General features: G+C 44.3%; 1 long non-coding RNA gene across 11 annotated transcripts in view; it reads left to right on the plus strand.

The window, feature by feature from the left end:
* Positions 1-11777, plus strand: part of LOC101693900 — a 56269-nt gene extending 44492 nt beyond the window's left edge. For 9 of the 11 annotated variants that reach the window (XR_001178464.2, XR_001178463.2, XR_001178465.2 and 6 more), the window contains 3 exons: positions 1540-1935; positions 7460-7549; positions 11264-11777. This is a non-coding gene — a long non-coding RNA (uncharacterized LOC101693900). Of the gene's footprint in view, positions 1-1539; positions 1936-7459; positions 7550-9566; positions 9658-11263 lie in introns of all 11 variants that reach the window. The other 2 variants (XR_006607132.1, XR_006607135.1) reach the window with 2 other exon arrangements.
* Positions 11778-15208: the final 3431 nt, after the last annotated feature.

Genomic DNA, 15208 nt, shown 5'->3' on the forward strand with positions numbered 1-15208 from the left:
ACCTTGAGGGGAGCCATCCCTTGAATTTTAGCCGGAGGGGTGAGACCTGTGTTCTACTTTATTTTGGAGCCTATATCCCGTCAGCTGGCTTCTTCTCCACTCTCATTTTTAAAACTCTTAGCCTGATGCTCGAGAATGATGATTAATCGTCCATGATCTCTAGGGAACCACGCTACATCCTGTTTTCTATCTTTGCACGAAAACTCTCATGTACATACTTCTCCCACACACACACACACACACACACACGCGCACACACACGCACACACAGGTGTGCACCATTTTGCACACATCCTTATCCTCCCTGATGTATCTAATTTCTCCTACTCATTGGGCTGGTCTAGTTGTGGCCACTTCCTTGTTCCTCCCCACCCCACGCTCCACACTCAGGAGCCTCTGGTGTCCCACACATTCCAAGGTTTGAAAATTATGTGCCAGTCCCAACTCCTTGATGAGAATCGGAGTTGACAGTTTTCTGGAAAACAAACAAAATTCATTCCTTCTCACCTGGTCCTCTGTATCTCCTCCCCATAGGACCTTTCCAATGAATTTCTAAATTCGTTAAAATCTACCTGACTCAATTCCATATTCTTCACAGTGCTGACCTTTCTCTTTCACAGAATTCCACTTTCCTGCTTTGGCTATGAGACCAGAGGGTCACACAACAATTTTAAAAATGAAAGACTGACATTAAATATCTCTCCCTTCTTATTACCCTCCATGGCACGTCTTCACTTCCCCCCTTCCTCCACCCACCGGTTTGTATTGGCCAGAAGAGCTCCCCTGCTTTTTGGCTCCAGGGCTTTGACTCTGCAGCTTTATTCAGAGTTGCTCTCATTCCGAGTTTTCTAGGGAATTAGGGGAAATAAGATGCTGGTGGCCGCAGGTCAATTCTCCCCTGACCAATGTATCACACATACACTCTGAGTCTCCTTTGGTTTGAGAGCTAGGGGAACTGAACGTTTTATAATCACATGTTTATATATGATTTATATACTTATATAAATTTATTGTATTATTATATATTATATATGTTATAATTGTATATACATATATGTAAATATAATTATATATACATATATGTGTGTATACACACACGCACACACATATATATGTACATATACATATACATATAATTATAAACCTGGCAAAAAGTACAGCAACAGTTTCTTGGGGACTTCTTATATGTTACAGTTTACCGAAAATAAAACAACAGTAACAGCTGATTTTTTTCCAAACTGCTTTTGGAGACATCAATCTGTTACTTGTAAGTTCACTTCCTACTCTTCTTGTTACTACTTGAATGAGTTTGTGTTGATCAGATCAGTAAGGGCTACATTTTTAATGATGGATATTTTATCGCCGGTCTCCTAGTGTGGTCAGCTTTAATTTTTAATCTACTGGTTTATTTATTTAGACATTGGTGGTTGGATCGTTTGTATATTTGGTCTGTGACTCATTTCTCTGAGGCTGGTTTCTCGTAAAATGCTGAAGCGCAAAGAAGGATAGTTATGTAATCAAGTGATGCTTCGATAACAGGCACGATGGGCATCGGCAATGAAGGAGGCGTTCAGAGATCCGGCGGCAAGAAAGGGGGAAAGTGGACTGAAAATAAAAGTGTGCAGAGCTTCCCGTGGGACAATGACCATCTAACATTCGTGTCCCTGGAGTCCCCAGCCTTTGGCCAGGGAGAGACAGGACACCAAGGGGAACTGGAGAGGAAATTCCACTCCTTCCAGAAGCCTTTCCGAAATGCAATCGTTTATATCCTGCCTGAACACATTCTGCAAGGCCAGTCTTTGCACTTTTGCTGTTCACGAAGCTGAGCCTGCTCTCATCCGCCCCTTTGTGACCGCTCTCCCTCCGGCCTGCCTCGCTCCTGCTTCCCTCCCGGTGCCTTCCCGGAGCACGCATCTCATCAGCATGCTAGCACAGGTTTGATTCTATTTTCTAGCAAACCCCAACTTTTTATCCTTCTGGAATCCTGTTATTTCCATGTTTTTCTCCTAGCTATATCTTCCAAGTTTTTAATTTCTCTCTCACGCACTTTCCATTTCTTTGTAGATTTACTCTGTCTTTTAATCTTTTTCCTTTCTTTTTTTTAGAAAGAAAGAGAGAGTGAGTGTCCATGTTGGGGGAGGGTAGGGAGGAGGGAAGAGAATCTTAAGTAGGCTCCGCGCCCAGCCCAGAACCCAACCCGGGGCTCAGTCTCAGATCGTGAGATGAGATGGTGACCTGAGCCTAAACCAAGAGTCAGATACGTAACCGACTGAGCCACCCAGGTGTCCCTAAGCTTTTTTTTTTTTTTTTTTAAGATTTTATTTATTTATTTGACAGACAGACATCACAAGTAGGCAGAGAGACAGGGAGGAAGCAGGCCCCCTGCTGAGCAGAGAGCCTAATGTGGGTCTTGATCCCAGGACCTTGAGACCATGACCTGAGCCAAATACAGAGGCTTTAACCCACTGAGCCTCTGTAAGAGGCTTTCTTTGCCTTCCCTTCAAGTTGGGTTTCTATTTTTCTTTTTATTTTTTTTTTTTTTTTTGCCTGCCTTCCTATCACCAAGTTGGGTCGGGCTAACAGTGACTATTTTATCACTGTCTCTCTTCAAGTAAATAAATAAAATCTTTAAAAAAAAAAAAAAAGATTTATTTATTTACTTGAGAGAGAGCATGAGTGGAAGGCACAGAAGGAGAGACAGACAGACAGACAGACAGAATCTCAGGCAGACTCCCCGCTGAGCACAGAGCCTGACACGGGGCTCCATCCCATGACCCCAAGATCACAACCCGACCTGAAACCAAGGGTCAGCACTCAAGCAGCTCTGCCACCCAGGGGCCCAACAGTGACTATTTTATCTTTTAATATTTTCATTAAAAATGTTTTTAGGGGCACCTGGGTGGCTCAGTGGATTAAGCCGCTGCCTTCGGCTCGGGTCATGATCTCAGTGTCCTGGGATCGAGCTCCGCATCAGGCTCTCTGCTCAGCAGGGAGCCTGCTTCCCCCTCTGTCTCTGCCTGCCTCTTTGCCTACTTGTGATCTCTCTCTCTGTCAAATAAAATAAATAAAATCTTAAAAAAAAAAATGTTTTTAGTTCCAAAAAGTTTATGTTCGTGTGCGCATGTGCTGTGATGCCTGGAATTTTCTTATTTTAATTCAGCTTTTGTCTGACTCCTCCAACAATTTTTTCTCTATTACTAGTATTCTTTTTTGTTTTAAGAGTTGCTTATTTATTTGCAAGAATGCAAGTGCATGAGCAGGGGGAGGAGCAGAAGGAAAGGGAGAGAAAGAATCTTAAACAGACTTGTGGCTGAGTGTGGAGCTTGACACAGGACTCGATCTCACAATCCTATGATCATGACCTGAGCTGAAACCCAGAGTCAGACACCTCACTGACTGCGCCATCCAGGTGCCCCCCTATCGTGAGTGTTCTGATAATTGTTTCTCTGTGGCCACCTGGTCCCTTTAAGGTACTGTATTAGCTTCTTACTGCTGCTGTAGCAAATTATCCCATTACCATGTGGCCTGACATGACCCAGATATATTCTCTTACAGCTCTGGAGGTCAGAGGTCTGAAATCAAGATGTCAGTGAACTTCATGCCTTCTGGAGGCTCTAGGGAAAAATTCCTTTCCATGTTTCCTGCTTCTAGAGCTGCCTAGCATTCCCTGACTTGTGGCCCCATCCTCCGTCTTCTGTGATCATGTTACCTTCTCTGGCCCTGGACCCCTGCCTCCCTCTTATAAGGGTTTTTCTGATTATATTGGGCCCAGTGGATAATCCAAGATCATCCCTCTCTCAAGATCCTTAATCATGTCTGCAAAGTCCCTTTTGCCATGTCAGATCATATATATCCCCAGGTTCCAGGGACTAGGACGTACATGTCTTTGAAGGGGTATTATTCTGTCTACCACCTTACTTACATGGAAGCCACTCTGTGAACGAGGAAAACAAAATGGCGCCTGCCCCCGTGGGCCCGCAAGGGTGGCAGCGGACATGTCATCAGTTCTCTGTTATAACATTGGGAGGAAGGCTCCCTGACCCCTCCTCTTCTCAGCTACTAGGACTTATATGTTCTGGCCTTTGCATAAAAGACACATTTACCTCCCTTCCTCCTCCACAGCTTCTTGGAACTCAGGAAGACTAGTAGGTTCCTACCAAAGTACCATAAGGAACCAGAATAACCCTCCCCCTGGAGTTCTATGATACTTAATCTTATGTACCAACCTGGCAAGGCCACGGAACCCTCACATTTGATTAAACTCCAAACTACACGTTGATCTGAAGGTATTTTTCAGGTGAAATTACATTTAAAACCGTAGACTTTGAGTGAAGCAAAGTACCTTCTATAGTGTGGGTGGGTCTCATCTAATCCATTGAAGGCCTTAAGAGCAAAAGACTGAGGTCCCTCAAGAAAGAGGAAATTCTGCCTCTAGGCTGCCTTCAGACTCAAGCTGCAGCATCAGGTCTTTCCGGGGTCTTCAGCTTGCTGGCCTGCCCCGCAGATTTTGGATATACCCCACGATGGTGTGAGTCAATTCCTTAAAATCAGTCAGTCAATTAATCTCTTTCTGTATATTCATACACACACACACACACACCTTATCAGTTCCTTTTCTCTGAAGATCTCTGACTACTCCAGGTCCACAGATCTCCACAGGCCAAGCCCTCTCCAAGAAGGCTTCTCCAACCTTATTGTAGGATTGGTTGTGGGTCCCACAGCCCCTCTCTTATCCGATGTGGGAGGCTCACGTGGGCCGACTCTCTCTAAGAGAGAGCCCAGAGGTCTCCTTCTACCTTCCAGGATCCCCCGGCATTGTTTGGAGTTGGGAGAGGAGTAGACCATGGGGCCATTTAAGACAACATTTTCCCAAAATTTTGTCAGGATTCCTTTTTAGCCTCATTTTATATCGAGACTTCTGTTAGCTTCCCAGAATTTTATCATTCTCTTATTGGATAACTATGTATCTTATGTCTTGATCTAAGACACTGATAAAAACATAAAACAGAGGAGAACTGAAGATACCCATCCCAGAAACTCTCTCTTTAGGATCCAATTATTTTTTCATTTAATCCCTCATTTTCCTCAGGCTCTGTTTTTAGAAATTAAGTTTACTTTTGTTCTCATTTTTGTGTGGGGAACTTGGTAGCCTTGTATCAGAGGTCCCAAGTTTAATTGTTGTTAAAGTCCCAAGTTGATTCCCTCTTGGGAATCAGTGTTTTCCTCCCTGGGGATTATTTGCAGTGTGATCTCCCAGATCCCCTGCCTTGGCTCCCGCCCCCCCAACCCTGCCTCCTAGTGGACTAACATCCCTTGCTAAGCTCAGTAAACAACTTCATACTCTCTCCACTCTCAGCTCTGGAGCCAACCCTGCCTCTAGCTGTGGGGCATTTCAAAAGTGAAAGTCAATAGATCAAGTGAGTCCCGATAAAGTCTACTACGTTGCTGGGTGTTCTGGAACTGGCCCTGGTTCTAGAAGCCAAGTTCATTGTTGCCACCTAGAACTCAGTTCCAGTGTCTCTGTCTCTCTGCCTTTTTAAAAAGATTTATTTATTAATTTTGGAGAGAACTAGAGCGAGTGTGGGGACGGGGAGGCGCAGAGGGAGAGGGAGAGAGAGCCAGAAATTTATGCAGACTCCATACAGAGCAGTGAGCCTGGGAGGCTCGATCCTAGGACCCTGAGATCACCAGGCGAAACCGAGTCCCACATGAACCCACGGCACCACCCAGGCGTCCCTCCAGTGGCTCTTCACTTCTTAGATTGTAGCCTGACAACCAGCAATCCCTTCAGTGGGTCCTGCAGCTGCCAGACCTGTGGGACGTTACTGCTTGTCTCTTTGGATCATCAGGTGCTACCCTCTCCCCACCGCCTGGTCTCAGGGGTCTGCACAGCACCCGAATCTGCCTTCTTCTCTGAACTGCTGCGGTGCTAATCCCCACCCAGGCCCGTTGCCAGCTGCAGTCCTTTTGGCAGGGGATGCCCTGCCTACTGGTGGATCCTCTTCCTCACAGCATCTGTCTTTGCCTCATGATGGAGCCTAGACTTCCGACACAGACTCCTCCTGAGCCTTCCCACCCACCCACCCCAACCTGACGCTCCCATTCTGGTAGAAAAGATATGGAATTTGGAGACTCCCCAGCAGGGCAGCTGCTCCTTGGAGACTGGGAGCAGGTGTGGCTGGGGTGGGGCGGGGTGGGGGACCTCATTTTGTCCGTGCTCAATTATATTAAACTCTGAGTTGTTATGAAAAAAAAAAATGGATTTTGCTCAATCCTATTAGACTCTTGGTTGTTAAGGACAAAATATGATTTTCACATTCTCATTGTACCTCCCCAAATATGTAATATAATATATTAAATTGTCCTTCACCAATGGCTCTCCTATAGTTCACAAACTACAAGGTTTGGTTCTCTTATAAAACTGGATCAGGAAGATCTGAGAGTGTGCGGCCGTGTTGAAAACCCCGTGTTAGCCTGAGCACAGGAAGAGAATGGTCAGGAACATTTTCTTCCAGCTCTTCTCAGACAGCAGCCGAGGAGCCTTCAGCACGTTCTTTTTTACACTTTGGTGACTCATTTCCTCACTTGTAACACAGAAATCCTGAGGCAGTGCCAACCAGCCATAAAATGCTGTTATGAAAATTCCAGTCGTGGAGTAATTAAAACGTCGTTTCATATATGATTTTGACGTTATGCCTTTATAATACAATACTCCAGGGTTTGAATATCTGACATTATTTCTGGCTCCGCTTCTTGTGACTAGAAACTGTGAACTGTAGAGACCGGGATGGAAAATCACTCTCTGCCCAGCACCCCGGACTGCGGTGTCCATAAAAGGCAATGTGCTGGCTCGAGAAATCGCATGATTTCATAACTAACCTGTGATCCCCGCTGCCCCCTTCACATCCGAAAGCATACTGGCAGAGAATGGAGATAAGTCTTGTTTTTTCACATGCTTCCAGCTCCTAGCTCCTTGCCCGAGTCTTGTAGTTAAAAAGACATTTCCCTGTAGACGTATTATCGCTGCTGGAGGAAGAATAGTCCATAGTCCTATGCGGTAGCCTCTCTCCTAATGCAGAAATTCCATTTACAAGATTCATAGATGACCTGCCAAGGTCAATTCATTCATTCATTCATGCCTCGAATGCTTCCTGCATTGCTAGACATGGAGCTAGGACCCCCCACCCCCAGCATCGGCAAAGACTGAGATGAACATTTATTCACGTGCAAGTAGTTTATTTGAGAGAGGATCCTAGGAGATACAGGACGTGGTGACTGTGTGACAAGGAAGGGGAGGAAGGTGACAGAGCATCCATTACTGAGTAAGTTAACCACTGTGGGCAAATAGAGCGCAGTCCTACCAAGGAACCTGAAAACTGTGGCTCAGAATTCACCCATCCGAGGGGCAAGGGAGCTGAGCTGTTTATTCACCAGGTCTCTGTTTGTCATTGTGTTTCAGGGGAATTAATTGTCCAACACATCTGACTTCCCTGGGTGCATGTCCCAAGGCCAGAAAAAACCTTCAAGTGGATATTTTCAGGAGTCAGTGGTAAGCAGCCTTTGACTTCAGAAGTGAACACCGAGGGGGTTGGCGTGGGGGGACACCCATAGCTTCTGCTATGTACGGGCAGACAGAATTCAGAGCCCCTCTTTACCTCCCTCCTTTTGACCTGAAGGAGGGAACACGACATGGGCTCCTTGAACCCAGTAGCCCAGGATAGGGAGGGCTAGAAGGGAATAGGGGAACACCAGAGTAATGAGCGTAATAAGTCTGAGGGAACGTATGCCCAAACCAAGTCAAATTGTGGTGAAGAATGGGCAGTGAGAGGAGCCACAGCTTGAGATGACGTCAGGCCATGACTGGTCGCCAGTTGTGCAAAGGATGAGACCGTCTGGAATGACATGGAAATACTAGCTTTCCCACAAGCGTCAGGTGGTGCCCCGGGGGGAGAAAAACCTGATCCAGAGGGAGATCTTTGGCAGAAGGGTTGGAAGGAAGCAGGCGAGCTGGACAAGGCCTCTAGCTCTAGCGGGCGGGGCAGGCCCACCAGGGGCATGGAAGGTGCAAAACTGGATGTCCGTGTTCTCACTGGACCTGCACCATTCCCTGCCAGTCACCTGGGCAATGCAGGGAATGCCAAGACTGGCCCAAGCCCACCGGCTTGCTGGGAGGACTAATGAAAATCCAGCAGGGCTATAAGCTGTTTTGGCTGCGTGACATGGGAGGGGAGCTCCTGGCTGCTGGGCCAAGTGGGGTTGATTTTCCAAGGGAAGGCAGCTTGGAGTGAAGCACTCTAATTTTTAGGATGTTTTCCTCTGGGTTGGACTGAAATTTGCCTTCCTTGAGCTTTTTCCCTGGTCCTCATGCCCCCTTTTGGAATTCCTTGATCAGTCCCAGGGAAGTTTGTGTCAACACCGTTTCGGGCCCATGGCAGCCAATAATAAGCCCCCTTTGGGCAGGTGCTTATGCTTTGTGAGATATCAGGAAGGTCATGGCAAAAACGTGCCTAATAGCGCTTCCCCTGGTTTCAGCTAGGCTGTTCTGTATCAGCTATTTCCAGGGAAAGCAACCCTGCCGGGGATGCAGGTAGGGTCTGTAGTGCTTTACCACCAAGCTCCTCATCCCCAACCTTCTGTGTCCCTTCTCAAGCTCACAATTCAAGGCACTATCTCAAACAGCAATGTCCTTCTCCTTTCCTTTGGTCTGGCCTTATAAACCCAAAGCTGGGATTTCTCTCCATTGTGGTGTTCATCCTCTTACAGAATTTTAAACATACTGAACATGTGTTTGGGTTGTCTCTCATTGAAAGAAATATATCTTGCTTCTCTATGAACCTGCCATGTGGATCAGAAGGGCATTAATGTATTTTATGTGAGCAGAAACTTAAAGCACAAGGAACTCGGAGATGGAAATGTTTTCTGTGCTAGGTGCCAGAGCAGGGTGACAATAAATAAGGGAGCCATCTCATTCAACCCAAACCGAAAGAAAAACAAAAAATAATTATCATTGTTCTGGGCAGAGCAGCATCTTTAAGAATGAATAACAATGAAGCATACATATTGGCAAGTCTGCCTGTGGTCACTTTGGCGAATTTGTATAAATGATACTCTTAAGTCCTAACTAGGATTTGAAACATGGCTCCTTTTAAGACGGACACAAGCCTTTTATTGTTCATTCTGCTTTATAGTAACGCTCAGCTACAGACAGCAAACAGTTGGAATCGTCTAGAAGTTATAGAAGGAAATTGGAAAGTTTGGCTAAAAGGGCTTGTGTCTTTTTTTTTTTTTTTTTTTTTTTTAATTATATGACAGACAGAGATCACAAGTAGGCAGACAGGCAGGCAGAGAGAGAGAGATGGGGAAGCAGGCTCTGTGATGAGCAGAAAGCCCGATGCGGGACGGGACCCTGGGATCATGACCTGAGCTGAATGAAGGCAGAGGCTTTAACCCACTGAGCCACCCAGGCGCCCCAGGCTTGTGTCTTTTGAGCCAAACATTTCCTATGTCATTGTAGTTGTCTGTTTATGGATTTCTGAGAAATTAAAAATAATGTGCCATTATTACAGCAGGCACGGACACCAAAGAGAAAGGACAAGCCACACCAAAGAGAAAAAGAACAAGCATGAAAATTGCACAGAAAGGAACTCAGAAGGAGGGGTAGGATGGCTTTTTCTTCCCAACTAAAAATGATCAGAAGAAATTGGGAAATGGGGTTTTCTCAATCTAGAGAATAATCTTTTTTTTCTTTTCTTTTTTCTTTTTTTTTTTTTTTTTTTTGGTTCACAGCTGGTTATCCCCAATTCTCTTCATTTTTCTAGAATTTCTAATCACATTAAATATTTCAGCAGTGGGGCCCCTGGGTGGCTCAGCTGGTTAAGCATCTGCCTTCAGCTCAGGTCATGATCCTAAGGTCCTGGGATGGAGCCCTGCTTTGGGTTCCCTGCTCATCGGGGAGCCTGCTTCTCTCTTTCCCTCTGCCGCCCACCACCACCCGCACCACCCTCCTGACCCCGTCATGCTCTTTCTCAAATAAATATATAAAATCTTAAAAAAAAAATCTCAGCAGTGGATTATCATTAATACTATAGCTTAAAAATTTCTACCTGGAGAATTTCTATATATACACTTACTCCAAGTTTAAGTATATATATTATATAATATTTTTATATTATATATTGTAAATATATTAACAGAAATATATATATATTTGACAAATACTTTTCTCTTTGATGTTATTGATGCTCTGACTATATGTTCATTTTATGCGAATGTATTTCTTTTACAAACCACCTTTCTTCCTTTAACATTTGAACTGGGAACTCCATTTCCATGAATTCCCATCCTACCAAAAAAGAAACCCTTTTTAAAGTCAGGCTAAACATATTTTTTCTTTACTTTTGATCCTCTTAATAACTGACATTCAAGTAGGTTACGTCCTACTTCCAGAAAACAGCCTGTGCATGCTGAGAAATACAGAGAATGGAGTTGATTTTTTAAAAAGTCCTTCGTCATTCTCTATTTTTGAAAGTATTGAAAATATTAAAAATTGTTGCCCACACACGATTTTGCTTCTTCCAGAGTAAAAAAATATGGATTTATGGTGAAACCCAACTCCTGGGGGAAAGATAATGACGATTTAAAAGGAAAAACATTTTTTCAAAGCACAAGCAGAGTGAACTATGGTAGATTTGTAAATGAGGTCAAAAGAGAGACACCTGTTGCTAATATTCCTTTAATGCACCTAGTAAACGTTTCCAAATTAAGGAAGTCTAAATTTTAAAAACTTGCTTTCTGAACTTTCATTGATAGAAGGGAACGAGATCAGAAATCCCAGCAAACCATTCCTGCCTCATATTTTTCCTCATTCTTTTTGGGTAAGGTAAGATTTTTCATTGACTTTCACAACACTGTCAAATAAATCTTACCTAGATTTTTTTTTTTAAGATTTTATTTATTTACTTGACAGATAGAGATCACAAGTAGGCAGAGAGGTAGCCAGAGAGAGAGGAGGAAGCAGGCTCCCTGCTGAGCCCTGAGATCATGACCTGAGCCAAAGGCAGAGGCTTAAGAGCCACCCAGGTGCCCCACCTAGATTTTCTAAAGTAGGAGTTTAGCAAGGACCAAGGCCCAGAATGTAAGCATCCGGGGAGCTTATAGGAATGTTAATTGCATCAATTAACTCTAAATGCCTCCCAGATAATTCTTTCTTAATTCTTCTGAACAATCCTATGAAGCGTGTATTATTTTTCTCCCCATTTTACAGAGAAGGAAAAGTGAGCCTTCAAGAGATTCAGCAACCTGCCGAAAGCGGAATCGGTGTTCAACCAGAGGTTCCCATGTGACTAAAGCTAAGTACCAAATGACTCCCATGTGTGGTTGAACAAGCTGCTAGAAAGGTGAAGAACCTGTCTTCTCTTCAGGTTCTTAAAAATGGTGCCTTCAGAGTGAAATCTGCATTTGGCACCAGCAAGGGATTGGAACTTGGCATTGTTACTTAAACTTCCTTGATGATGAGACTCACCTGGGCAATTGTTGGAAATACCTGGTCCTTCTCAGGTCTGCTGAATCCCTGTCTCCTCGCAGAGGAACCCAGAGGAGTCTGATGACCAGAGAAACAGAAATGCTGGACGCTGGTCACAATTCTGGCTTCCCATTAGGACTACATGGAGAGAGGCACCTGGCTGGCTTGGTGGGTAGAGCATGCAACAACTCTTGATCTCCAGGTGGTGAGTTCAGGCTCCATGTTGGGAGTAGAGATTACTTAAAAATAAAATCTTTAAAAAAAATCATATTTAAAAAAAAAAAAAAGAAAGAAAATCCTATGAAGAGCTCTTTGTAAATACTGAGCCTGGGCCCCACTCCTCAATTAAATTATGATCTGAGGTAAGAGTAGGGTATAGGAGAGTGGATTATTATGCTTAAAAAGTCCCCCTAGGTGATTTCCATGGGAAGTCAGCATGAGGGTTCCTGGCTGGCTCAGTCGGAATAGTATGGAACTCTTGATCTTGGGGTGGTATGTTCAAGCCTCATGTTGGGTGTAGAAATTACTTAAATAGATAAAAGTTAAAAAAAAAAAAAAAGAGGAAGTCTTTGCAATCACAGATACATGGTTAGAGATGAAAATAGATACTTCCCTTTCCTGGATTCATAAAGCTCATCAACGGACCTCTTTTACAGCAGTTTTTGCATGCTACTTGATTTGTAAATATTTGCATATCTGTTTTGACAATGACATTGCATTGTAGCCTTGAAGGGCAGACACTTATTAACTTTATCACCCACATACTTGGGACCGTGATATTGAATAAACATGTATTTGCTCTGCGCATGTAGATATTCAAAGGATATCCTTGGCAATTCTGTTCAAGGACAAGATATATATATATATATATATCACAGACACTACAAATTCACCTGAAGGGGACTCACTTCTCTTTTTGTTTTACAAATCAACAAGAGTCAATGCTGAGCAGTTTGTCCTCTGCCTGCTGTCCAGGGAGCTTTGGCCCTCCAGGTCATTGTCTTGGCCAGTGCCAGGAATGGCTTGTGGGTCTTTTCAAACAGCATCCGCCTTGGCCTCCCCTGAGTCCAGGCTGGCCCTTAGTGGTTGCTCTGTCAGTGGAATGTGGCATCTGGGGCCTTCTAGTGCTAGGTCTTGAGAATTCTTGCAGCTGGCTTCTGGAGCTCTGAGACCATTCATGGAGCCTGACCACTGTGAGACCACCATGCTCAAGAGAACACAGGGAGAGTTCCTGAAATAGCAAGAAGAGACATCCAGCCAGCCCCCAATGCATCTCTAGACAAGAAGAAGGTCGAAAGATTCAAAGCCCTCTTTAATTTGCCAAAGCGCGTTTCAGAAATGTCACTATGACGCCTTATCTATAATATAAAGAAAAATAAAACTTCTTTACAATAAAATAATATGTATTTCAGTGTTGAATGCCTCCAGTAAAGCACAAAACCATAGGCAGAAGGGAGAGTGCATGTGGGTATAAAATCACAGAAGAATACAAAGCTGCAAATTCAGGCTCTCACAGGTGTGTGGCGTTGGCAACCAAAATGCCACAGGTAAGATCGATCGCCTCTGGTGGCTTTTGGGAAGAATAAATACAGTTGTGTACAGTTCTAAACAAAGTCAAATGCAGTATTTCTTGATTTTTACATGTTAGGTGAATCCCTGGAAAATTCGGTATGTATTTAAAACAGTATTAAACTTGCCTCGGGTTTAGGAGTTCCGGTTTCTGGTAAATGGGATTGCGCAAGGCCAGAATTGGAACCACCACCAAACTGCCAGGGAGTTTCCTATTTTTGTCCCTTCCAGTCCCCCGACCCGGACTCAAGGTAGTCTGAAACGTGGGCATGGGCCTCAGTCAGAGAGAGCCCCAGGAAAACCTCTCTATCTCTGGCTGAAGCAACTGGCAGGGGGCTTCCGAACAGTCAGAATTTTAGGGGGAAACACCCCGTTTTCCTTCTTTCTCTATTCTCTTGAGCCCCAGGCCTCAGGCAAGCCCAGTCACACAGCGGCGGCGTGAGCCTCCCGTCAAGTATCTAACATCTAGGTGGGGGGAGTCTTCCTCTGTAATCAGAGAAATTGTGATCCCAAGAGGGGGAGCAAACTTCCAGTGCTTTTTCTCCCTGTTTCCTCCCATCTCTTGGTCCTGGAGTTAGGCACCATTCTGAGAAGCGTGCGGTACGGGGGGTTCCATTTGCCTCAGCTTTCAAAATGGAGGACGGCAAATGGGAACTGCAGGGAACTAGGAAGTACCAGCATCATGGTGGGAAGGGAACATCTGGGGGGGGGGGGAAAGTGTGTGAACTGCTGGGCTCCCCTCTGAGCTACACAGGCATGGATCTGACCCTAAACATTGTACTAAAAACTTTGAGAACTGAACTATGGGTTAGAAACCACTTCGGTTGCAGGCCAGCCTGCAACTAGGTGATGTATACATAGGACAGATCCAAATAGCACAGCAAAGATTTTGAAAACGGAAACTGACCTTGGAAAAACAATGGAAACAGAAAAAACAATGGAACAAAAAAGAGAGCTAATGTGTAGACTTCCATAAGTATGGTCATTTTCTGCAAAGAAGCAAAGGCAAGTCAATGGAGAAAAGATAGTAAGTGGTATTGGGACAGCTGGTCAGCTGTATGCACCCAAAGATAGAAGTAAATAGAAATAACCTAACCTTCACAACTCAGACAAAAAGTAGCTCAAAATGGATTATAAATCTAAACCTAAAACACAAACCTATGAAAATCTTAGAAGTCAACATAACCTTTGTGATCTGGAGTTAGGCAGAATTCTTTTACATGATATCAAAACCATAATCCTTTAAAAAATTAGTAGATTAGACTTCATCAGAATTCTACAAAAGGCCCTATTAGGAGAAGGAAAACATGAGCTGTAGGCTTGGAGCAAAGATTTTCAAATTGCACATCTAATAATGGATCTGTATCCAGAATATATAAAGAAAATGAACAGCTCAACTTATACATGTGCCAAAGACTCGATTACTTCACTAAAGAGAATATATGCAGGGGCGCCTGGGTGGCTCAGTGGGTTAAAGCCTCTGCCTTCGGCTCAGGTCATGATCCCAGGGTCCTGGAATCAAGCCCTGCATCGGGCTCTCTGCTCAGTGCGGAGCCTGCCTCTCCCTCTCTCTGCCTGCCTCTCTGCCTACTTGTGATCTCTGTCTGTCAAATAAATAAAATCTTAAAAAAAAAAGAGAGAGAGAGAGAATATATGCAGATGGCAAATGAGTAGATGAAAACCTATATATGTGTTAAAATTATACATCCCCCAAATCAAGTTAATGTTAATTTAAAAAATACTTTGGTGTTTCTATGGAAAACAGAGTTAGAGTCTGGGCTTAGATAATTACAAACTTTACCTAGTGCCTTTGTGCAGTACAAAAATTAACACCTACACAGGACAGCTTTGACTCTAGCATCCCCGGCTCCTAACTTCAAAATGCAGCCCCATTCCTCATGCCAAACGGACAAACAAATTCAATACTCCATAATTTCCCAAAAAGGTCTTCAGGAGCTGCAGTGGCTCCCCTTAAGAACAACTATCCTAGGGGCGCCTGGGCGGCTCAGTGGGTTAGGCCTCCGCCTTCGGCTCAGGTCATGATCTCAGGGTCCTGGGATCGAGCCCCGCGTCGGACTCTCTGCTCAGTGGGGATCCTGCTTTCCCTTCTCTCTGCCT

The sequence above is a fragment of the Mustela putorius genome, unplaced genomic scaffold (assembly GCF_011764305.1).
Source record: "Mustela putorius furo isolate JIRA1106 unplaced genomic scaffold, ASM1176430v1.1 tig00000551_pilon_pilon_pilon, whole genome shotgun sequence".
Lineage (NCBI taxonomy): Eukaryota > Metazoa > Chordata > Mammalia > Carnivora > Mustelidae > Mustela > Mustela putorius.